General features: G+C 42.8%; 1 long non-coding RNA gene across 1 annotated transcript in view; it reads right to left on the minus strand.

Moving 5' to 3' along the window:
- The window catches only part of LOC147108164 (uncharacterized), a 188686-nt gene extending 180112 nt beyond the window's left edge, over positions 1-8574 (minus strand). The window contains exon 1 of the long non-coding RNA XR_015080707.1: positions 8447-8574. This is a non-coding gene — a long non-coding RNA (uncharacterized LOC147108164). The remainder of the gene's footprint in view (positions 1-8446) is intronic.
- Positions 8575-9328: the final 754 nt, after the last annotated feature.

Genomic DNA, 9328 nt, shown 5'->3' on the forward strand with positions numbered 1-9328 from the left:
CCCCTTAAATACATCTATGCCAATTCGCCTCCATGTTCCACATTCTCACCACTCTCTGGGTAAAGAAGTTTTTCCTGAATTCCCTATTGGATTTATTAATGACTATCTTATATTTATGGCCCCTAGTTTTGGATTCCCCCATGGAAACATCTTCTCTACGTCTACCTTATCAAACCCCTTCATAATTTTAAAAACCTCTATTAAGTCATCCCTTAGCCTTCGCTTTGCTATTGAAAAGAGGTCCAGCCGGTTCAGTCTTTCCTGATAGTTATCCCCTATCGTATGTAAACGAGGTTTCCACCACACTTCCGGCAAAGTTACAGCAGTGATGCGGGAGCAGCTCCGACAAAATTCCCAGCCAATGTTAAAATTGGTAACACTTCAGCAGCGTTCCCTAAGGGATTTAACTTTAATGAGTACTTTTCATTAAGTGTCATATTTTCTGATCAGCAAAGTTCACATCGAAACATTTAATGCACTTACATTACATTCCTCTGCACAATTTTTAAGCAGGTGTTATTCCATTTAAAATAAATGATCTAATAAGCCTAAAAGCATTAACACAGCCCTTAGCACTTACTTGCATGAAATGGGTTTAATCCTGGGGAGAATTTTAGAAAAATGAACAAAATGAATTAATGCTCCATAAACGTTAACACACCAAAACCTAGGAATTACTATTTGCGATATTAGCGTAGGGACGTTTCATCCATTTGTATGGCAGTCCTCTGCTCACTGTTTTAACAAAGGAATTACGTTTTGATCTTCAATACTTTTGTTAAAAAAATGGGCCAAGGAATTTTATACAAGCATGCTAAACCTTCATCTGACAATATCACAAAAAGTAGGTTTCAAATACTACACAAAAATACTCTGTGTTTGCTTAAATGTATAGAATAATTTCACCTCATTAGGAGTTACAGCTTTTAGAGATACTCAGAGATTATGCACAAGGAACAAACAATTTCATTGGGCATTTTATGTTATATGTTGTGGGGCATTTTCACAAAGCTAAGAGGCAGACTTAAAATATGCTGTACTGATTAAATAATCTGTATGTTAATTTACTAGTAGAATATTGCCCTTACGTTAGCATTAAAAATGCATTTTCCAATAATGGTTGTGACAAAATGAATATTCTTGTCTTTTAGTGGAAACACGAGCAATACAATTATCCAAAATGGAAACTGTGCTGTTTACAAGACTTCAGGAGGGCAACTGATGTCATCTCAAATACAGGATCAAGGGCCCGGAAATTCCTCGGAGATGCTCCCACTCCACCGGCATTACATGTGCACGTAAACGGGGTTTCCGGTGAACTTCTGGGGAAGTAACACGAACGGAACGGAAGCAGCTGTGAGGAATTTCCTGGCCATAGCTTTTGATCATAAAGTGAATTAAGTTAAAAGTGCTTAGAACCAAGTGTACAAAGAATGTATCTACTGTCTATTGTTGGTTGGATCACAATGAATTACTCAATCCCAGACAAGGCATATTAATGCTCTCATCAATACCCCATGTGGTCACCTTCTGTTAAAAAGATTGTAAGCTTTGTTAGCATTTTTAGTTGACCTAATTTCAAAGCAAGTGGCTGTTCTTCAAAAGGGATTATTAGAATAAGTCAGGACATTTCGTGCAACAAGCAATTTGGTCAACCTGCTGCGGTGCATGGGGAAATTCTAAATTCCACAAACTGGTGATTATGTAAATTGTCCTCCAACGATCATTCTTATTTCTAAGAAGCAGTTTGACTCAAGATCAGCGAAAAGCATCACAAAAGGACTTGTCTGACTGGTTTGTTTGATTAGCCCCTTGTACTGTATTGTCCAGTTTCATGCTTCACCTGCATTGCTTAGTTCTGTAAATATTTCTATTTTGTAAATTAATCTGTTGCGAAAAGGTGATATTACGGTTGATATTATCTGTCTTGTCAAGTGGCGTGAGGTGTAATGGAATCCTACATACTATCCAGTGGCAGGATTACAATAAAAGGGTAGATGGCTCACCTGGGGTCCTTACAGCCCATCCTCCGACACATTAAAGTTACAATTTAGTTCATAGGAACCGTGGGCTTGCTTATAGAAGCTGCCTGTTGGGAGGAGCCCTGAATTGTAACAATGGTTTTGCTTGAGTATAGAATTCACTGGAAAATGTCATGCTAATTGTAGTGTATGTGCCTTTAAGAGCCCCATGTGTGCTGTAATGCCGGTAATGGCCACTTGGGCTATATAAGCCTGTATATTGTGTTATATCCGTTAGTACCCCCCCAGACTTTGCTTAGTAAACACCTATGAACCAACTCCTGTCTTCAGTATCTCTATCAACACACGGACACTACAGTGGCGACGAAGTGGAAACGGACTTACCCGCAATTCGGCAGCACCTCAAGGACATCGATTCCTCGGACGTCCAGAAGACTCAAGAAAGTGAAAGAAGCTGTGGTTTCACCAGCTGGCCAAGCTGGTGGCAGGTACTGTGCTAATCCTTCCTGGGCGTCAGGCTGGGGCTCCAGCGGCTGGCTCTACAGCTGGGACAAGCAGCGAAATCGGAGGCAAGCAATAACAGACGGGGAGGGAGCACTCGGGAGATGGCCAGCGCTGCAAGCAGGTCGGCGTTCAGACCTAGAGAGAAAGTCCGGCGGGAACGAGTCGCCAACTGTAAATAAAGAAAAAAAGAAAAAAAAGAACGGAAACCGCGGGAAACAGCGTTGTCATCGGCAGCAGCGGCAGGAAAGTGCGGGAAGCGCCATATCTTTTCTGCAGAAAAGAAAGAAAAGCGCGGGAAGCGCCATATCTTTTCTAAGATGCCTAAGTCTGGCAATATTGATGCTTTTGATAGTGAAATAGAGGATTGGACCACATATGTGGAAAGGGTAGAGGTATATTGCACTGCAAATGGAACAGAAGATGAAAAAAAAGCTTCAGTACTGCTGAATCTAGTGGGTGCAAAGGCATACGGGCTGTTACGAAAGTTAATCACTCCAGCCAAACCAAAGGACAAGGATTTTAAAGAAATTGTTGATACCCTGCAGGAGCACTTAAACCCAACACCGCTGCTGATAGCGGAACGATTCAAATTCTTCAAGAGAAATCAACACAAGAATGAAAGTAACGCTGATTACCTCACCGAATTAAGAAAGCTATCAAAATATTGCCAATTCGGGGCAGGACTAGCAGATTATCTTCGAGACAATTCGTCTGCGGTCTCTTAAGTGAAGGAACACAGAAAAGGCTGCTTTCTGAAAAAGATTTAACACTGGACAAGGCTTTCAGCATGGCTGTATCATACGAAGCAGCAGCAAGAGGAGCTGCAGAGATACAACAAAAGACACAGGACTTCGGCACCCATGAAATGACACAGGGTTTTGAAAGATGTTATCGCTGCGGCAGATCCACCCATAACCAGAGGGACTGCTGGTTCAAGGACAAAGCATGCAGGCAATGTGGAAAGATTGGACACATTGCACGGGTATGCCGATCTGGACAAAATAAATCCACAGACAGGAAAAAAAAAGTCAATAAAGAAAAGTACAGAAAGGTACAAATGATGACGGACAGTAGCTCCGAAGACCAGAAGAGCGATAGCGACTCCGAAAACAAGAGACTAAGCTGTCTCAAATTACATAATGTACTTGCCAAAGATGATTACCAGACCATTTGGGTTACCCTCACGATAGCAGGGTCTCCAGTTAAAATGGAGCTAGATACAGGATCAGCTCTGACCGTAATAAATCGACGGGATTATGAGAGGCTATTTCCGCATATACCTTTAAAAGACACATCCATTATCTTAAAAACATATACGGGGCAGAAAGTATACCCCAAAGGAAAAATAAGGGTGCCTGTTGTATACAATGGCAAGGAAATACAAAAGTTTTATTTATACATTCTACAAGATGGTGGCCCACCGCTGTTAGGACGTGAATGGATCAGGAAAATACGTTTAGACTGGCACTCCATTCAGGCACTGACGGTGACCAGTAAGGAAAAAAACGATGATGACATCATACCCGAACGATTAAAAGACATCTTGGCCAACGCCAAAGAAGTGTTTCAAGAGAAACTAGGAACCTTGAAAGGCATCACCGCCTCAATAAAAGTGGAAGATGCAGCAATTCCCAAGTTTTTTAAAGCAAGACCAGTGCCATACGCAATTCGTCCAGCAGTCGAGGCAGAGCTGGAGAATTTGGAAAATGCAGGCGTATTATCCAAAATAGATTGGAGCGAGTGGGCAACACCCATCGTTCCAGTCATGAAGAAAGCATTGAATAATAATAAATCTGAAGAACAGAGAAAAATTTGCATCTGTGCAGACTTCAAGGTGACGGTAAACCCAGTCCTTCACATGGTACAGTATCCTCTTCCGAGGATAGAAGATATTTTTACCTCACTATCCGGAGGGAAACATTTCACCAAAATTGACTTGGCACAGGCATATCTACAGATGGAGGTTGAAGAGGCCTCTAAAAAAATATCTCACGATAAATACGCACAAAGGTCTGTACCAGTACAATCGACTAGTTTTCGGAGTAGCATCCACTCCAGCTATCTGGCAAAGAGCTATGGAGCAAGTCCTCCAAGGGATTCTGGGTACTCAATGCTACCTGGACGACATCCTTGTAACAGGAGAAAACGACAACGAGCACCTTGCCAATTTGGAGCAGGTGCTCACTAGGCTGAGAGAACGGGGCCTACGAGCAAATCGCCCCAGTGCGAATTTTTCCGAAATCAAATATCATATTGTGGCCACATAATAAATAAGGAAGGGTTGCATAAATCACCTGAAAAAATTGAAGCGGTCATAAAAGCCCCAGCACCTGAAAATGTTTCACAATTAAGGTCGTTCCTGGGATTAATAAATTACTATCATAAATTTTTACTGAACTTATCAACTCTTCTACACCCTCTTAATGAACTGCTACAAACAGGAGTAATTTGGAAATGGAACGAAGACTGTAAACGTGCCTTCCATAAATGCAAAGACTTAATCACATCCGAAGAAGTTTTGGCTCATTACAACCCATCACTGCCAATCAGACTGGCGTGCGATGCATCCCCTTACGGCATAGGAGCAGTATTATCGCATAAATTCCCTGATGGCTCGGAACGGCCGATAGCTTTTGCGTCACACTCATTGAACTCAGCTGAGCGTAACTATGCCCAAATCGACAGGGAAGCACTCAGCCTGGTATGGGGAGTGAAGAAATTCAACCATTACCTACACGGACAAAAATTTACCTTGTTGACTGACCATCAACCCCTCATCTCCATATTCAACCCTAAAAAGGGTGTTCCCATTATGACAGCGCAAAGGCTACAGAGGTGGTCCCTTTTTCTAGGGGCACACCAATACAACATAGAATACAAAGGATCAAAACAGCATGGGAATGCTGACGGTTTATCGCGCCTACCGTTGCCAACGGTAGAAGAGGCACCTACAGTAGACCCAGTGGAGATGTTCCACTCTACCATAGTGGAATGTCTACCAGTAACAAATTCTGCCATTGAAAGGGAGACAAGAAATGACCCAACTCTCTCATGGGTCTACGATTTAACAGTGAAGGGATGGCCAGTACATGGCGAACCACTGTTGCCAGCATTCTCGCAAAGAAGAGAACAGCTGTCGGTGTGCCGAGGAACCTTGATGTGTGGATCCAGAGTGGTGATTCCACCCAAACTCCAGGATAAAGTGCTAAAGGAGCTTCATGAGGGGCATCTGGGTGGAGTGAAAATGAAGAACCTAGCCAGGGCGTTTGTATGGTGGCCAGGTATCGATGGAGACATCGAAGAAATGACCAAGAGCTGCCTAGGATACCAGAAGGTCCAAAACGCTCCACCACAAGCCCCTCTACATCCATGGGAGTGGCTCTCATCTCCCTGGCAAAGGGTACACATCGACTTTGCTGGTCCATTTATGGACTCAATGTTCTTAATCGCGGTTGATGCACACTCCAAGTGGCCGGAGGTAATAAAGATGTCCTCCACCACCACGGAAAAAACCATCACAGTATTAAGGACCATATTCGCCAGGAATGGGCTGCCAGAACAGATCTGTTCTGATAATGGACCGCAATTTGTGTCCGAAGAATTCAGGAAGTTCTTAAAAAACAATGGGGTTAAGCACTACACGTCCGCCCCATACCATCCTGCCACCAATGGATTGGCTGAAAGGTTTGTCCAGACCTTCAAGAAGGCCATAAAGGCCATGGGTAATGAAGACATAAAACTTCAGCACAAGGTGGATAACTTCTTGTTCGCATACAGGAATGCAACACATATGGTTACCAACCAAACTCCCGCCATGATGTTCTTCAATAGAAACCTAAGATGCCGGCTGGATTTGGTCAAGCCCAACATCAGAAGGGACATGGAGAACCGGCAGTTTCAAGGCATGAATGAAAGGCCAACTAGAACCTTCCAGATAGGTCAACAAGTTTTGGCCCGGGACTACCGTACCGAGAAATGGCAGCCTGGAACTATCTGCACACGACTAGGACCACTGATGTATACCGTGGACATCGGAGAAAGCATAATAAGGTGCCATGCTGACCAAATCATAGAGTCATCCGAAAAGGGACAACCTACACCACAACTCTATACGCCTAATGATGAAGTAGAGATACCCATATCTACCTCCGATCCGGTGATACTGGAACCCGATGAACCCGACACTGGCATTCAAGCTGAATCAGCCTTGCCAAAAGAACCTACTACACCGCCAGAAACTACTACACCACCGAGGCGTTATCCGGACCGAGTCAGGAAGCCTCCTGAGAGACTGACTTATAATTAATTAACTACAGCAATGTGTATATTATTTTTCTTATAACATGTAATTAATAATTACTTAAAATATGATGTACTGGTTAGCTAAAAGGGGAGGAATTGTAGTGTATGCGCCTTTAAGAGCCCCATGTGTGCTGTAATGCCGGTAATGGCCACTCGGGCTATATAAGCCTGTATATTGTGTTATATCCGTTAGTACCCCCCCAGACTTTGCTTAGTAAACACCTATGAACCAACTCCTGTCTTCAGTGTCTCTATCAACACACGGACACTACACTTCTCAGCAACTTTTTCCTTTATTCCTGACAGCTCGACCTCTGAAATCAATTTACAAAAAACCTCGGCTTTGGAAACCTTGCAAAGAATTGAGTTACAGCGGAGAACTTTGCTGTGGTTTTTCAGTGAGTGAGCGATGTGTGTCAGATCAGAAGTGGCACATTATCAGAAAATAGTATCATTACCAGCTGCTTTATTTATATTTCATTCAGCAAAATAAACATTAAGGGCCTAATGGAGAATGGCCAAACATATTTAATTCTTGTCCTAGACCCTTTTGGGATGAAGTCCAGGAAAATAAATCTCTCTGGAGGCTTTAATTCAGTTCATTACCCAATTTACTATTCTGATACTCGCACCTTTCATTTAGTAGATTATATCTATATAATAACATTACAGCATGTATTTTATTGGCAATGTATGTTGCCAAGGCAATACACTGATTAGCTGCAGCAGGTTCCTTCACTGTATATAGATGTGTGCCAGAACTCTGATAAATCATATTTTTGTACTGAAAGGCTTTATTGGCATATAAGCCTATTCACACTACATGTGTGAGGTTTACTCAGTGTGTTTCACTAGTGGGTTGTATGTCTCCCACCTACTCCAGGAGCTCTGGCAATGTGATCACACATTCCCGAACCCCTTGTCACCAAACCTGAAGCTGAGTTATTCGCCTTCTCTCTTTTTCCCAGATTGTCTCTCAGCCTCTCCTCGGACCTGCCCCGCTCTTACTCTTGTTCCCGCCTTTATCTTTCCCGGTCCTCATTCCTCCCCACTGCTATCTTTCTATTTTGGGCTTATTTTACACAGAATGACCACTGGGTCCCATTACCACAGACTGAGTCCAAACGCATTGACCCTAGGTGACCCATAGCACAAATAATATTAACTCATCAACCACCCCATCTCTGTGCAGCATGGGATAGCAGAAAAATCTTGAAAAATGGCACCACAGAGCAATTAATGTTACATATTTTAAATAAACACTCCGGGGCATGCAACATAAACGAAGGACACATTGTGCGCCTCGCATAACTCACTGTTATAATAGTGGCAGTTGTAAGTTATACAGCCTTGCACTATCAGATAGTTTATTTTCTGCAATTCATCGCCTCCTGTCCCCAACATGCATCCTCGATATATAGACTTGAACAAAATGCTGCTACAATGGCTTCAACAATAGGCAGTGCTATTTGCAGTGTTTTGTGCAATCAATAAGTTAAAACCTGTGTCATTTTATACAGAGAATAACAAATGGCTGGGAACATTTTACAAGGCTGTAACACACTTGACTGGCTTAAAATGACATCATAAACTAAGCCTGAGCAGTTTATACAGTCGTTCAAACCCTTTAAGTGTCTTACAGTATTAAAAATACTTACAATCATTGTTGATATTTTATAATAAATGCTGTTCTTCCATCTGTTCCAGTGTACAAGCTTTCCTGTTTGCTGTTTTGCCATTTAGCTTTGCTGTACAGCCTTCGATTGTAAGGGAAGGACCGGACATAAGAAACTGATACAGCTTAATAACAAAGAATACAATGTGATTCATGAGCTCATGGGGCTGATTCTAATCTTGTGAATACCCCATGTGTACCAGTACATGGCGCATTACGGCGCTGAAAAGGGGCGGAGATCTGTACCGCCAGATTTCTGCCCCTATTGCGCATGACATGCATTTCTAGCAGTGTGGAGAGTGGGTGAAGGACACCACCCACCTAAATCAGGCAGGAACTTCATTATTATATTCAAATCATGTGGGAGAGACATAATAACACCTCCCGCACCTTTTTCCGGCAGGCCCACGCTGCTTTCAAATCATTCCCCTATAAACGGCCGTCCAGAATTGCCAGTGACTGAGAAGTAAGTTTCAAGGGCCAATAAGAAGATTCATTTGATCATTTTTAGGCCATTTCTGTCCCATTTTTCTTCATTTTCTTTTGTTTTCTTCTATCTCCGCTCATGCATATGTTCTCCTGAGTCTTTGTGTCAATTTTCTTCCCTCCCCAGCAGTGATACTGGTGCAAATGAGATGCTTGGGAGAAGGCGTGGTGTTCTGTACCCGCCTGCTGGCATCCACACACCTGTATCTGGAGACGGAGGCGAACATACCTCCCTTTAGTAGATGATTAGTGACATGAATCAGTCATTCATGAAAGAAAGACTTATGAAATAATACTGAGTGGCCTGCGGGTGGCGCTGTCCAGGGAGAGTATACTTACTCGGGCACGAGCTCCGCTTGCGCAGGACATTCGTAACAGG

This window comes from Somniosus microcephalus, chromosome 13 (assembly GCF_052327205.1).
Source record: "Somniosus microcephalus isolate GS21.2 chromosome 13, FLI_Smic_1.0, whole genome shotgun sequence".
Taxonomy (NCBI): domain Eukaryota; kingdom Metazoa; phylum Chordata; class Chondrichthyes; order Squaliformes; family Somniosidae; genus Somniosus; species Somniosus microcephalus.